This window comes from Mytilus californianus, unplaced genomic scaffold (assembly GCF_021869535.1).
Source record: "Mytilus californianus isolate M0D057914Y unplaced genomic scaffold, xbMytCali1.0.p SCAF_3, whole genome shotgun sequence".
In the NCBI taxonomy this organism is placed as follows: Eukaryota; Metazoa; Mollusca; class Bivalvia; order Mytilida; family Mytilidae; genus Mytilus; species Mytilus californianus.
The window spans coordinates 53,967,168-53,983,130 of record NW_026262679.1 but is presented as its reverse complement, the minus strand read 5'-3'; the positions used below and the strand labels follow the sequence as shown (position 1 = coordinate 53,983,130).

The 15,963-nt window shown below is 32.6% G+C and overlaps 1 long non-coding RNA gene across 1 annotated transcript; it reads left to right on the top strand.

Annotated features, from left to right (window-relative positions):
- Positions 1–5,513: 5,513 nt before the first annotated feature.
- On the top strand, positions 5,514–10,062 carry LOC127734896 (uncharacterized). Its single transcript, XR_007997816.1, has 4 exons — positions 5,514–5,737; positions 6,285–6,352; positions 7,629–7,704; positions 9,923–10,062. It is a non-coding gene; the product is annotated as an uncharacterized LOC127734896 (long non-coding RNA).
- The last annotated feature ends 5,901 nt before the right edge of the window (positions 10,063–15,963 follow it).

Genomic DNA, 15,963 nt, shown 5'->3' with positions numbered 1-15,963 from the left:
ATTGAAAATTTGCTGATAAATTTAATTCGTTTGTCTCTCTTATTGGAGATTTTAATGCAAAAACGGGAACACTACATGATTTTATTGTTCCCGACGAGTCATTGATTGATATTTTTGAGTTAGAAAGTGATAATGAAATTTTGTCATATATGTTAGACTATGAACAATTGAAGCTTCAAAATATACCGTTATCTCGAACATCAGAGTGTCATTGTAATATTAATAATTATGGTCATAAATTGTTAGATATGTGTAAAAAAAACTCAATATTTATATAGCTAACTCCAGACTTGGTTCTGATATAGGTATTGGACGTACTACATGTAAAAATGTTAGTGTTATTGATTATTTGCTTTTATCAGCAAAACTGTTCTCTTTAGTAGATGAATTTGAAATACTTGATTTTGTACCACTTTTTTCTGATGTTCACAATGCAATATACATTGTTTTGAAATCAGTATTGACACATAATGAAATTACACATGATACGTCACAAAACTCTACTTCAATCAAGTGGAACGACAATAAAAGAAACGAGTTTGTAAATACTTTTCACAATAGTCAAGATCAACTGACCAATATTATGAATGACCTTGAAAGCATATACACACGTGATACATGTACCCAACAAGACATAGACAACGTCACCGCAGAAATAAATGAGCTTTTCCACAATACTGCAAAGACAACACTTTCAAAACCGCACTACAAATCACGAAAGAAACCGAACTCAAAACCCTGGTACACTAATAAATGTCTTTCGTCGAGAAAAAAATTTCATAAAACCAGAAAACGTTATAACGTTTTTAAAAATGAAGCAACACGCAAACAGCTACTCGAGACAAGTAAATCATACAAGATGGTTACAAACCAAGCATACAAAAACTATCAATTTGACTTCGAACAAAAATTGAGAAATACATAAAAGAAACAAGGGAAAGAGTTTTGGAAAATTTTAAATAAATTTGTCACAAAAAAAGATGAGAAATGTGATATATCTGTAGAAACATTATATGATTATTTTAAATCCATGAATGAAATTAATATACATGATGAAATTGATATAGATATTGATGTTAATAATTTACTATCAGATATAGAAAAAATAATAAATTCTCCAATAACAGCAGATGAAATAAAATGTCACGCTGTAAAAAATTTAAAGAATAATAAATCTGCTGGATATGATAACATATTGAATGAATATATGAAATGTACATTAGATGATATGATGAATGTGTATGTAATGTTATTTAACATTGTGTTAGATACGGGTATTATACCAGAATGCTGGACCAAAGGAATAATGGTTCCAATTTTCAGGAATAAGGGTTCTAAATCTGACCCGAATTCTTTCAGAGGTATAACTCTCAATTCATGTCTAAAGTAAAACATTCACTGCTGTGCTCAATAACAGATTAAATAAATTGTCAGATAAAATGTTCTTAATTACAGGAGCACAGGCTGGGTTTAGAAAAGGGTTTTCTACTATGGATAATATTTTTATTTTACATTCACTTATTTCTATCTATTTTTCATTTGGTAAAAAATTATTTTGCTCGTTCATTGATTTCAAAAGTGCATTTGATACAGTTTGGAGAGCTGGTTTGTGGCAAAAGATGCTACAGTATAATATTCAAGGCAAAATATTGAGAGTTATACACAACATGTATCAGAATATCCAGACATGTATTAGAATGGGAAAGGATATTTCTGCATTTTTAATTGTGATATAGGAGTGAAACAAGGGGAGAATTTATCCCCCTTTCTTTTTTCCCTCTTTTTGAATGATCTGGAGAAATTTTTACTAGATAATGATGTAAAAGACCTTGAAAATATATCAGATAAATGCCAAGAAATCTTATTATGTTATGTAAAAATCTTTATAATATTATATGCAGATGACACAGTTATTTTATCTGAGTCAAAGGAGGATCTGCAACATGCATTGACAGTTTTTGAGCAATATTGTAATGAATGGAAACTCAGAGTTAATACAAGTAAAACTAAAATTGTAATTTTCAGTAAAAAGAAATACAAGGTTAAATCAGAATTTAAAATTTATGGTAAAAATATTGATGTCTTAGACTCATATACTTATCTGGGTATTATATTTAATTATAATGGCTCTTTTTGTTCAGCTAGAAAAAAATTATTGGAACAGTCCAATAAAGCATTGTATGCACTATACAGAAAGATAAGAAATATTGCAATTCCCGTAGATATACAGCTAAAGTTATTTGATTGTCTTATTCTACCTATAATGATTTACTCTAGTGAAGTATGGGGATTTGAAAATAAACAGGGACTGGAACGGATGCACTTGCAGTTTTGTAAAAATATTCTGCACGTGAGAAAAAGTACTCCAAATTTTATGGTTTACGGGGAACTTGGTCGTTATCCCATTGATATTACTATTAAACTACGCATGGTTATATTTTGGAATGATATGCTCTCAAATGAGAATAAATTATCTAATATTTTATATGGACTTATGATACAACTTCACCAGAGTAAACCCAAACATTTTAAATCAGTTTATACAACAATGGTTTTCTGTAATTAATAATTCTTCAAGAGGAGAATTCTATGGTAAATTCAAAAATATATTTGAATTAGAACCCTATCTACTACGATTGGGAAATACTGATAGATTGTATATGGCTAAATTTAGATGCTCAAATCTTAAATTCCCAATTGAAACGGGAAGATGGAAAAATAGTTTAAAAGAAAATAGGATATGTCATCTATGTAATCAAAATATTGGCGACGAATATCATTATATGTGTGTTTGTTCACATCCTAGTGTGTCACTTCTTAGACAAAATCTCGTACCTAATTATTACTTACAATATCCTTCAAGGCAGAAATTAATCGGTTTACTTTCATTGTGCAACATAAAGGTGTATAGGAAAGTATGTACTTTTCTTAGAAAGATTACTTATTTGTTGTAGACACAATTTTTATACATTATATATATATTTAGGTACTCACAATCACTGAATAAATAGGAAGATATCTGTACAAATGTAATCCTTTAAACTTAATAGGTAATATATAATGTATATATCTCAATGTCATGAAAATCACGTGCTATTATACATTACTCTGCTGTCGATTTATGTGTATACTTTATCATGTTTTGACCTCTTGTACACGTTTGTGTCTGAGGAAATAAAATATTTTGTCTTTTTTATATTGTAGGCCATACTCCACTGTTGATATCAAATTGCAATCGCCAGAAACAGTACAGTAAGACATGGTCATGTACCACGCCAAGATCAGACACATCCAGAAATTAAATGCCAAAAACAGTGTCGAGCTATAGGTTATCGATGTTTATAAAAGATCCAAAACAACAAAAGTATAATCATAACCGTTATTAATAAATCTATTACTTAAAAATATAAAGTTAAATGGTACGTTCTATATCTATGCCATTACCATAAAAAGCAGAACATCACGAGGGGTGGGGTGGTCTCTTCCTATATAAAGGTATACACAGACGTGCCGCTGGTATGGGTTACTTTTTAGAATGTCTAATATATCAATGGGGTGAAATTTTACGGAGGTTATATATCAATGGGTAATAAATGTTCATCTTCTGTTAAGAAGTATCTAAAAAATATGTTCTGATCTTTTTTTTTAATCTTATAATATGAATGATCCAATGTGGTTAACATCCGGATAAGATGTCATAATAGCTGGAAATACATATAAACTATAAATGGATTGTGATTTTTCTATGAAATATATGAATGGGTAGGGATTTTAGTATGAGTCAATATATCATCGGGGGAGGGGTGGGGGGGGTTAACCCCAGCCGGAAGTCTGTACCCAAATTTTTATGTTGAGAACCCCCGTGTTGAATATGAATTACTACTTTTCATTCCATACCTGTAGTTAAGGTCATACAAGCTATATGGACGACCATTTGATATTCTAGAGGAGAGTGGTATTCGGAGGATTTGTCCAGATTGACTATTTACATGTTGCTTCGCACATACTTATTTTTGCGCGAAATTTGTCGTTCACTTTTGTTCTCAATTTAAATCTGAATTTTGTATTGCAGATTATTCATTGAGCAAAATCATTCATTGTTAGCTCTTACCGGCCATGATATTCATTTTCTGAATCCTACTGCTCCTCCCACCAAATAATTCAATTGATTGTCCCTTAACAGCTGGATAAATCGTGATGTTGGTATCAGTCTGATATACATACAAACAGTAAATATGTGTTTATCGCTTTAAACGTGATGTTGAGGAACAATGTTTTCATTGTAGAGCCACCTTCAGTCAAAAACAAATCGTTTCAATAATGGTGGCCTTTAAACGTGATGTTGAGTAACAATGTTTTCATTGTAGAGCCATCTTCAGTCAAAAACAAATCGTTTCAATAATGGTGGCCTTTAAACGTGATGTTGAGTAACAATGTTTTCATTGTAGAGCCATCTTCAGTCAAAAACAAATCGTATCAATAATGGTTGCAGCTGTGTCATGAACCATTCTGGGGTTCAATAAAACCAGCTCCTGCATATCTTTCCCAGCGGTAGTACTCCGTTGGGCGAAAGCCGTTTATGACGTTATTTTACATAAATACTCTCAACGTCCAACTAAAAAATTTCTACATTGTGACGTCGGCCCCTCCCATCAGTTTCCTCTTTCCTTCACAACGACAGAAAAGAAATACACGCAAAGATTCGGCAATTTTTTAAAAAGAATATCAATAGACCATGGAAGAGACAGGTGTTGTCATGACTATTTATATTCCAAGGATGTATGGAATAGGTTATGTTTTTGATGGAATGTAAGTATGTTAATTACTGGGAATGAAATTATTGAATACTGTACATTTGAATGGTTTTTGTGAAGGACAGGGTGTTTAATGTTTCGACCATAAAAGTTAAGATGCTGTCTTTTGAATACTTTTGTTGTTAAAGACAGATGGTTTCTAACCCCTTATGCTAGTTCTATTTACATCTTTTTTTGTCATGTCTTGTATTGCAGGTTTGACAGGAAGATTATCGAACAATGTGAAAAGAAGATCAGAAAAATGGAAAAGGAGATAAAACTACACAGACAAATTTACGGGCGACTGCAAATGCAACAAAAGGTGATTTTAAAATTCGGTTATAAAAAAATGGCAACCATTCATCATCTTACAACACATGAAAATGTAAAAAAAAAGTCCCAAAGAAATTGTAAAACAAGATCAGAAAAAATTAAATTGTCGGGAAAATTGTAACCATCAAATGTAAAAAAAAAAAAAAGGAAATGTTTAAGCAAGATTTGTCCCTTGAAATTGAAATATGCATTTTCCCTGAAAAGGGACACCAACGAAATTGGTCTTTTAAAAAACTTGACATTTGACAAAAACTTTGCAACACTATAAATCCATAAGATGATTTAATATGCTTTCTGAATGCATTGAGTCAGTGGTTCATTTATACAGATATTTACAGAAGCTATTTAATTATATTAATAAATTCACGTTTCAGGTGTGTTGGCTTGTCAACAGCAAAGTCGCAAAGTACCAAAATTGCTTGGATACTTCAAAGAAGATCTATGATCACATCGCTGAAACTTTAAGTAAACGTGAGGTGCGCGCAAAGCAAAAAGCAATATCCAAGATTCAGAACCATCTTCAAGAAAAGTTAAAGAAAGCGAATACGGCACAACAGAAGTACCAAACTATTCTTGAACATGAATCCAAGACTAGAGCATCCATCAAAATGGTAATTATAAAACATACATAAACATAAGTTTCATCGAATAAACAGCTAAGACCTTAGATGGTTTTGGCCATTTTTAGGGTTTTTTTTTGTCATATAGCTCTTCAACTGTTTCGGTTCTTATACATACTCGGCTTTCAAATATTCGGCTTTGAGCAATCCTTATGAAGGAAAATCCAGAAGAACACTTTGGACGTATGAAATTTTTTAACGCATTGTTTTCATTTAAAAAAAAATCATTTTAAAAATTAGCACTTCACTGTAGAAAAATGTTGCATGAAACACATAATGAGCGTCTCCAACACATGACAGTCTGATACATGATAGACACAAAGATACAGAAAAATAAAGGATATACCACAACCAAGCAAGTGCTTTACATCAAATATTTATTTTTAATGAACTACGTACGAAAAACCTGTATAACAAGAGACTTTTACATTACATCATATTTATCTGGGTTCACCATCTCATTGTAGGGTGCAGGATAAGATAAAGGGGTTTGCTAATAAAGGAAGCACTATTTAATTTTCAATCACTATTTTTTCAGCTTGAACAGGACTTGTTCAACTTGATTGAGCTCCAAGTGAACGACAGGAAACCGACACCAACAGTAGTGTAAGTAAAATGTAAATGAACCGATGCCAGTCAGTATATTTATCTCCTTATCATTTAAGGTAAATCGGTGGCCGAGTGGTCTAAGTAGTTTAACTGCTGTATCACTAGCTTGTCTACACTGAGGTGGTGAGTTCGATTCATTCACGTGGCAAGTGCGTTCGACTCGCTTCTAAATTGACTAGGATTGTCAGTTTTCCTGCCAAAGGCCGGTGGTTCTCTCCGGGCAATCCGGCTTCCTCCATCAAAAACAAAAAAAAAACAAACAAAAAAACTTACGACCACGAAATAGCCAATAGTGTTGAAAATAGAAAAACAATCAAACAAACAATCAATCTCCTCATTTTAGACAGTATGTTGACCTTTAATTCTTTTTTGTTGGGTTATTGTCACTAGACATTTCCTACATATCTTCTTCTTCGTATGTAACAACAGCTTTAAAAAAAATCAACAATGACAAAGAAACACAAAAAGTAGGGAAACAAAATGAAGTATGTACCCTATGGAAAATGCATTACAAATCATTGTGCTCTTGTAACCTACAGAACATACCTATTGTATCAATTTTAAATGTTTTCTCGTCCTGAACATGCATTAAATAGTTGCCGCTGGACGTTAAACAAGCAACAATCAATCAACCAATCGTAACATTAGCATTTGTAAATGAAACAATGACAAAGAAACATCAAAATAATGCAAATAAGATGAAACATGAGTTATAAATGTCACGGTCAGCAAACAAACAATACAGAAGAGGGAAGAAAAAAAAATCCATAGAAAAAATATAGATGGGTGATAATTGAACATACTTTCCAGAGCTCGCATTTCCTATCATGATTTCCTTGATAGAGGTTTGCTGCTTTCAAGGAAGCTATCAAACACTTCCCAGTGGTGAAGTTGAAATCATTCTTTCTAAAATTTTACGCACGCCATCATGAGTTGGTTGACCTCTATGGAATATCTGTTTTACAAATGACGAGTATGTTTCAATAGTTGTCATCATAATCCCGTCCTCTTTCCTCGAATAAGACTTATCACCGGGTTTGTACTTACATGAGCAACATTGCCACGTGTGGAGCAAGATCTGCTTACCCTTCTATAGCACCTGAGATCACCATCGGTCTTTGTGGGGTTAGTGTTGCCGTCTCTAGTTTTCTGTGTTGTGTATTGAATATTAATCATATTTTGATCGCTTTACGATTTATGAGTTTGAATGTCCCTTTGTTATCTTATGTGATCAATTATGGATTCCATATTATTCATTTTATTTTAATTCTAGAAAGATACATACAACCATCTCAGTACAAACCCTTGTGCAAAAAATGAGCAGCAGATACCAGTTTACTCTTCCTCAGGTTGGTTCATTCATTTATTATCCTCATGAACATCTATGTCATGTGACTGAGAATTACAGCATAAATCATTCATGCGTTAACCAATATTGTCAAACGGTAAATTCTATTTTAAGGTTCATGTGGACCCTTTGGTTAAAATGGCTGCATTTTCACCTCAAAATTTACTCTGTGTACAGACAAACCTGTGTATCTGGAAAAGTTTTTAGGCATAGCATGCCCTAGATAAATAAAATTCAAATATAATCTATGTTTGAGAAAATTAGAAAAATAACAGGATTTTGCCGTGCACTTTTTTCAGTCATTCCTCCAGAAGATGCCTAAATAAACTAAGTTGGGAAAGAGGTTTGAGAACTTCCCCACAGGTAATAATTGAAGTGAACTGTATTGATTGAATTGGACAATAGGTGGACAATAGATACGTGACAATAATTGGTGATTTAAACTGTGTACCTGAGTGGACCATATCAAGTGAAACTCAACTGTTTGTTAATTTTATCATCTTCTGCAGGGACGAAAAAAAGTGCACTGCAAAATTCAGTTAAGTTTTAAATTTTCTAAAACATACAATGCATTTGAATTTTATTTATCTAGCGCATGCTATGCTTTAAAACTTTTCCAGATACACAGGTTTGTCTGTACACAGAGTAGATTTTGAAGTGAAAACACGGCCATTTTAGCTATAGGGTCCACAAGAACCTTAAATTTGATTGCCACAAAAGCTTAATGTTAAACAGCATGTTTGAAATCAGTCAAAATTTATGTAAATTAATAAAAAAATACCAGAATCAAGTAATTGCCTTTCTTTAAAGGTAATTTTTTTTTAAAAGCCTCTGTAACATAAATGACAGGGTTTGGATGATGACTAACTCGAATAGTTCAGCGCCCTCTATCCACTAATTTTCTCGTAGTGATCGTAATATAACGACTGGATTATTCGGGTTAGATGATGACGGGTTATTATTTCTGTAATCTTTAATTATTCAGGGCTATTTTTCTGTATGATTTTGTTAATCCCATCCAGACACTCATAACATTGGTTAGTGGGAAAAAAAATTGGTCATCACGTCTTCATGTTAATACTTGAATATAGAGATCAGTTGAAATGAAAATACCAATTTTAAAGAAAACAACCTTAAGTACTGTTTAAATGCTTTAGTGTTTGACTGTAGTTATGCTACATTATACACATTGGCGGATCCAGAGGGGGTGGGGCTGTGTTCCGGGGGTTGGAACCCCCCTTTTTCGATTTTTGTTTATTATTATGTGAACGTTTCATGGGGCTACTTCGATTCGTCCAACTCGGGTTGACTAGAGTTATAATCAATGATAATGCGCATGTGCTCAACCATTCCCAATCGAAGTGAAAACTCTTCTCGAGTTGACTCCCAAAATGGAAGATATATAAATATGGGAACGGTTGTCAAATTTCTTTTTATGGACATCGACAAGTAACAACTTTATCATCGGTTCAAATTTGTAATATGATTAAATTAGAGAATTCTATCATTTATTCATTTTCAGTTTTTACCAGGGGCTCTTTTTACAAAATATCTCACGACCAATTGATCGTAAGTTATATTAGTTATAATAAAATCATCATGACTTCTGAGTATTTTTTCAGGCCAATATAGTAATTTTTAAAATCCTCCTGTCCCATCATATAGGGAATGGATTTTCGTAATCATATTCACATTTCAATCTTAACAACTCAAATTACCGGGAGTATATTTTTTTCTGTTCTATTGATAAACATCACCGACAGCATTTACACACGAATAATATTTGTAAATCGAAAATACAATAACATAATTAAATTCACTTAACAGCCCCTTTCTTTGGTTGTGTTTTGTAAAATTTCATTTATTTTGTATCATACTCTTCTCTACTGTACTTGTTTCTCACCATTTTGTAACTCTACTAATCCTGCCTCAACCCAGGGTTGATATCGAGTTAACTCGGGTAGGTTAAAAAGGTCAAACTCGGGGGGGGGGGGGGGGGGGGGGGGGGGCGTGGGGGGAGGGGTCGATTGAAACTCGACAAACTCTACTAACCCGAGTTGGACGAATCGAGGTAGGCCGGTGTTACAGGGGTTGAAAACCCCCTTTTCAAAATGGCTGGATCCGCACTTTCTGGTAATAAGCTTTTATACATAATATGAATTCATTGATTTAAATAATGTCATTTTCTCAGTCTCTTCAATCATTTAATTTTTTTTCAGGTGTTCAATGAAAAAAACGGATTCCATTCAAAATTACCAGATGTTGACCTCATTAGACGAGAATTCGAAAGATAAAAACTGTGATATCTAGATATAGACATGTGCAATATACATTTTTGTGTTCTATTTCATTTCTGTACTGAATAAATCATGATATATTTCAAAGAATATTCATTTCAGATTTGATATTTTGATCTCTGGCTGATCAGGAGAAAGGAAATAATAAAAAAGTAATAACATTTAACAATTTGAAAATCATTGGTTGAACAGTTTCTAAGTTAATGGATAATGCATGGAAACGACATAGAGTGACATTTTCCAATCAATCAAGGACCATAACTCCTGAACGGCAAAAGTGAAAATCGACATTGCCGAACTCAAATCGACCTTTATTTTGTCATCAGTTACGTATACGACAATAATAAGTATATCAAAACTCTGAAAAACAGTCAATTTGGTTGAATATTTCATGTAAAAGCACGTCAACAGTTTGAGCAAAAACGCCCGCACGTCCGCATCCCAAATCAAAGAATAAACGCCACTAAGCTATTTGCGATACTCAAAATAAAAAGATATAAAAGTAAGAAGATGTGGTATGATAGTCAATGAGACAACTCTCAACCAGAGACCAAATGGCATAGAAGTTAAAACTATAGGTATTCGTACGGCTTTTAACAATGAGCAAACCGCACAGTAAGCTATAAAACGCCCCGAAATGATAAATGTAAAACAATTCAAACGAGAAAACCAACGGCCTGATTTATGTACAAAACAATCAACGAAAAAACAAATATGATATTCAGCAACAAACGACAACCACGGAATTACAGCCTTTCAGAAACACAACTTCGTTTTATTAACTTGAAATTAGCAGTGTACCTATAAATAAAGGATATGTGTGATAAACACCAATGGGACAGCAACCCAACGACACAAAAAAAAACCAAAAGAGATTTAGAGGTCAAGATACGGTCTTAAACGATAGACAGACGACTATATCATAGGTCAAGCTCTGAATAGCCCTACAGTTAGGAGAAGTAAAGGAAATTTTTCTGACCTATATCTTAATATAGACCTTTTATTTATATTCCGGTACCTCTTATATCGTAGGCCATTCTTGTCACAAAGAGTACAGTAAGGCATGGTCTTGTGCCATGTCAAGAGAAAACATGTACATAAATTAAATTCAACAAAAAAACAAATTAAACAGAACATTCTAGACTTGCTTCGAAAATAAACTACGGAATCGATGTTCAGAATAGAAAAAGATTGCAAACACTGAAATAAAATATCTTCTTTACATAATTATCATGATTGAATTAAATGAAATGTTGAAAGTCTTTAATATCAATGTTTTACTACAAGTATAACATAAACTTAACATTATCAACCATCAATGTAAATGGGGTCAAGGTCAGATGAACCCTGCCAGATGGACATATACACTTACAATCATACCATACACTAAATATAGTTAACCTATTGCTTATAATATCTGAGAAACTGACCTAATTACGAAAACTGGCGTTGACCACTTAAACATAAAAATGAGGTCAAGGTCAGATGAACTCTGCCAGTTTATAGTTGACCTATAGATTATAGTATCTAGAGATACGGACTTGACGACGCAAACTTGACCTTGGTCACTGATCTATGAAATGAGGCTGAGGTCAATCGAGCTTTGTCGGACGGTCATGTAGACCTCCAAAGATCCCACTTTCCAAATACAGTTATCCTATTACTCATAAGAAAGAAATTCGCATGAAAAAACTATATAGCAGTCGGTGAACCTTGAAAATTAGGTAAAGGACAATAAACATATGGCAAGCAGAAACTTCATAAGATATTAAAATGAAAGAACCTTTGTGAGCACGCTCACATATCCCAATCCTCCACATTGTCAACGGGCAAACAAAATCTCAACAGATTCTTAAGTTCAAAGACTCATAATTCCTACAAAAGTCAACTGATAAAAATGTCTTGTGGATATGCACACTTACATATAATGTCCACATTATCTACAAATTTCATCAAATTCTGTTGTGTGGTTTCAGAAGAGTTTCACTGACAAACTGTTCCAGTAGTATATTATAGACAATATTCTAAATCAGAAGGGCATAACTCCTAGAAAAAAATTGAATCTTAATTTCCTGTCGATATGAACATCTATATAGTATATCCTTATTATCTATAAAGTTTCATGAAATTATGTTGTGTGGTTTCAGAGGAGTTGCGATGACAAACTGTTGCAATAATATAAGTATGCTTAAATTGTAAGTTTAAAGGGCATAACTCCTAGAAAAAAAATTGAGTCGTAATTTGCTGTCCATATGAACGTCTACATAGTATGTCCTTATTATCTACAAAGTTTCATTAAATTCTGTGGTGTGGTGTCAGAGGAGTTGCGATGACAAACTGTTTCAGTAGTATATTTGGGCCAAAATTGCAAGTTCAAAGGAGCATAACTCCTAAGCAATTTCCTGTCAATGTGCACGTCTAAAAGTGTGTCCTTATTATCTACAAAGTTTTATGCAATTCTGTTGTGTGGTTTAAGAGGAATTGCGATGACAAAATCAGGACTGACGAACGGACGGGTCAAAAACAGTATACCCTACGCAACATCTTTGCATGGTGTATACTATCTGTTTCTACGGTTCGAAACATCCTGCACTTCTACCTTCTGAGATATAAATCTTTATACAAATAGTTTAGGTCATCTTCAGCCGAAAAAAACCCTTTAAAATCTTAATAATGGTGGCAACTGTGTCATGTATGAATCGTTAGTATGGGGTTCAATTAAACCAGCTCCTGCCTATCACTCCCAGAGTTAATACTCTGTTGGGCAAAAACTGTTTATGACGTTATTACACAATTTTCTTCTAACGTCCAACTAAAAAACGTATTTATTGTGACGTCAATCCTTCCCACCAGTCTTCTCTTTCCTTCACAACGACGAGAAAAGAAATACACGCAGAGATTCAGCAACTTTAAAAGAAAATTAAAGGATTATGGAAGAGACAAATGTCATCATGACCATATTTATTCCAAGGATGTACGGAATAGGTTATGTTTTTAATGGAATGTAAGTATGTTAAATAATTTAAACACAAATTGTACATAATTTCATTTTATGCTATATATTTGCTTGGTTTTGGAAGATGCGGATAGTTTTTTGATGTTTCGACTATAAAAGATAGTACCTTTTGAATTTTTTGTTGATAACGAAATTGAGAATTGTTATTGACAGATAGATTTTATTTTTTTTATACTGGTTTTTGATGTTAACTTATTCTTATCGTATATTATAGATTTGACAACAAGATTATCGACCTATGTAAAAGGAAGATAAGAAAAATGGAAAAGGATATAAAACTGCATAGACAAATTTACAAGCAACTGCAAATGCAACAAAAGGTGAGTTTAAAATGGACCATTAAAAAAATCATGGTACCACGGTGCAGCCGCTATTCATCAATAATGTATTTAATAAAAAAGTAACGGGTGGAAAAAAACATCAAAATGTCCCAAAGGGATTGTAAAAAAAATATTAAATTGTCAATAATAATGTTACAATTAAAAGGAAAAAGAAACAGTAAAGGGATAGTGTGAGATTTCACCCTGGAATTGTTAAAATAAGAAAGATATATCAATTATTCTTTCACGGACACCAACGAAATTGGTCATTAAAATTTGCTTTGACAAAAACTTTGCAACAATACATTTCAAAGAGGAGACAACTTGCTTATAAAAAGCGACACTTGAAGATTTGATTCAGTGTTTTTTTAAACAGATATTCATTAGTAGTACCAGAGACATATATGTGTATATATGTCTCTGGTAGTAGACTGTTATAGTTATATAATAATATGAATAAAATCACGTTTCAGGTGTGTTGGCTTGCCAACAGCAAAGTTGCAAAGTACCAAAATGACTTAGATACTTCAAAGAAGATCTATGACTATATGGCAGAAAATTTAAGTAAACGTGAAGTGCGCTCAAAACAAACAGCAATGTCCAAGGTTCAGAACCATCTGCAGGCAAAATTAAAGCTAGCAAAAAGGGCAGAACAAAAGTACTATACTGTTCTTGAACATGAATCCAAGACAAGATCATCCATCAAGAAGGTAATTATTAATCATTATAAGCCAACAGACAATAAACATCGATTTAATCAACTAAAAGGGGCCTAGGTGGCCCTGCCAAGTGGTCCAAGTAGTTCAAACACTTTACACTTTACGTTTTCTTTCTATTCTGTGTAAGTTTTATTTATAAATTTGTATGCACGTGCTGAATGAAAGATTAGGATGAGATAGAATTTACTGAACAGCTTCTGAAACGAGAACTTTTTGGGGCTAGATATATCGAGAAGCGGTGTATATATTCAACAATACCATGACATTATATGTCTGTGTCTACCATCATTGGATGGTGAATGATAAGATAAAAGGCTTTGTCAATAAAGACAAACCATTTCATTTCCAATCAAATATTTGTTATTTTTTTCAGCTTGAACAGGACATATTTAAATTGATTGAATTCCAAGTGAACGACAGGAAACCAACATCAACATCCGAGTAAGTAAATTTAAATACAGATGCCATTCAAACTATTGAACTACTATTTATCATTGAAAACAGTATTAATGACATTGAAGTATTTTTTGTTCAAAGTTGGGTTACTGTCTCTTGCATTTCCTCACAGCTTCTCTATAGCTTTAAGCCTTTTAGAAAAATCAACAATGCCATAGAAACACAAAGAGTATGGAAATAAAATGAAGTATGTACCCTATGGAAAATGGTTTACAACTTACAAATAATTGCACTCTTGAAACCTACAGAAATTACTTATTGTATTAATTGCTAATGTGTACTCCTCCTGAACATGCATAAAATAGTTGCCGCTGGACCTTAAACAAGCAACAATCAATCAACCAATTGTAACATTAGCATTTGTACTAGAAACAATGACAAAGTATGGAGATAAAAATGAATCATGAGTTATAAATGTCACTGTAAGCAAACAAACATTACAGAATATGGAATAAAATAGAGGAGGGATAAAGACAATTCAATACACAAAATATGGATAGATGAAAATTAAACTCTTTTTTACAATCAATTATGCATTACAATTTTTTTCTTCAATCTATTTTAATAACAGAAGGATACACACAACCATATCAGTACAAACTCTCGTGCAAAAAATGAGCAGCAGATACCAGTTTACTCTTCCTCAGGTTGGTTCATTTAACATCTTCATAAGCATCTATGTCATGTGACTGAGCATTACAGCATAATTCATTCATGTATTAATCAATGTTGTCAAATTAAATGGTCAATTCTATTTAGATGGCCACAAAAGCTTGAATGTAAAATATGTTAGCTGTTGAAATTAGTAAAAAATTCAAGTACATTAATACAATATAAAAATAAGGAGATGTGGTATGATTGCCATTGAGACAACTATCCAACAAAATTCAAATAAAGTTGATGAAAGCAATTATAGGCAACCGTACGGCCTTCAACAGTAAGAAAAACCAATACCGTATAGTCAGCTATAAAAGGCCCCAACATGAAAAATATGAAACAATTCAATTGAGAAAACTAACGGCCTAATTTATAACAAAACAATTAATGAAAAATAAATATGACAGACATTAATGTATGTTTAGAAATACCAGAATCAAAAAGCCCCTGTAACATAAATAAAATAAGGTCATGATGAAGAGAGGAGGATCTTCATCTCTTTTCGCTATTTTTTTCTATTTTGTAAACCCTTTACAATTGACAATTTGAAAGAAAATTGGCAATCATATATACATGTACATGTTTATGCTTAAACACTATATTAGTGATATGTCAACAGCTTTCAGTTAAAAAGGAAATACCAAATTTAAAGGAATTAATTAATCAATAGCAATCTTAAGTACTGTTTCAATGCTTTAGTGTTTGACTTTGATTATGCTAGTATATCAAACATCTTTCTGTTACAATTAGTTGAATTTCCTTTTTTAAATTTTTAGGTGTTCAATGAGAAGAACG